Source organism: Penaeus monodon, chromosome 34 (assembly GCF_015228065.2).
Source record: "Penaeus monodon isolate SGIC_2016 chromosome 34, NSTDA_Pmon_1, whole genome shotgun sequence".
In the NCBI taxonomy this organism is placed as follows: Eukaryota; Metazoa; Arthropoda; class Malacostraca; order Decapoda; family Penaeidae; genus Penaeus; species Penaeus monodon.
The window spans coordinates 6,095,514-6,096,171 of NC_051419.1; positions in this window are offsets into that span (position 1 = coordinate 6,095,514).

The window sequence follows — 658 nt, forward strand, 5'->3', positions numbered from 1 at the left end:
TCCCCTTCCCTCTGTGGCACTTCCAACTCCCCGAGAAGCCCTCGGCACGAGATCGCCCTCCACTTCGAGGGGGAACTCCGAGCTGTCACTCCAGCTCTCACTCTACCGACGACGCCATTCGTCTTTCCACCAGGACGGACCAAGACGTACCAAACCCCTTGAAAGCTCTCTCCCGCAACCGCATAATTCACTTCACACGTCTATCGACCGTCCCCTCTCGCCGTCAACGCGCCGCTCGGTTATCATAACACTTAAACGGTGCCGACTTTCCCTCCCCGCCGCGCCATAACCGACACCTCGCCATAAACCGAAAACGCCCGACGTCGCAACCGCCGTAACCAATGGCCACGTAATTAACTGTTGCAACACTATAACAAGGTCCGCCCTAAATATACGCGGAGGCTGACTATCAATTCCACATCGACGGATGTAAATAAGGCACCGCGTGTGACAGGTCTACGGGGGAAGACTATCGCATTTCGAGGTCATCCGCTTTTGTGTTTGGTGGGGCGTGATGACGGCGGGGGTGGTGACGGCGGGGGTGGTGACGGTGTGGCTGATGACGGCGGGGGTGATGACGGCGGGGGTGCTGACGCGCGGGTGGTTGACGAGCGGGGGTGTGCGCGTGTTGGCCTGACGCGGGGGTGATGACCGGCGG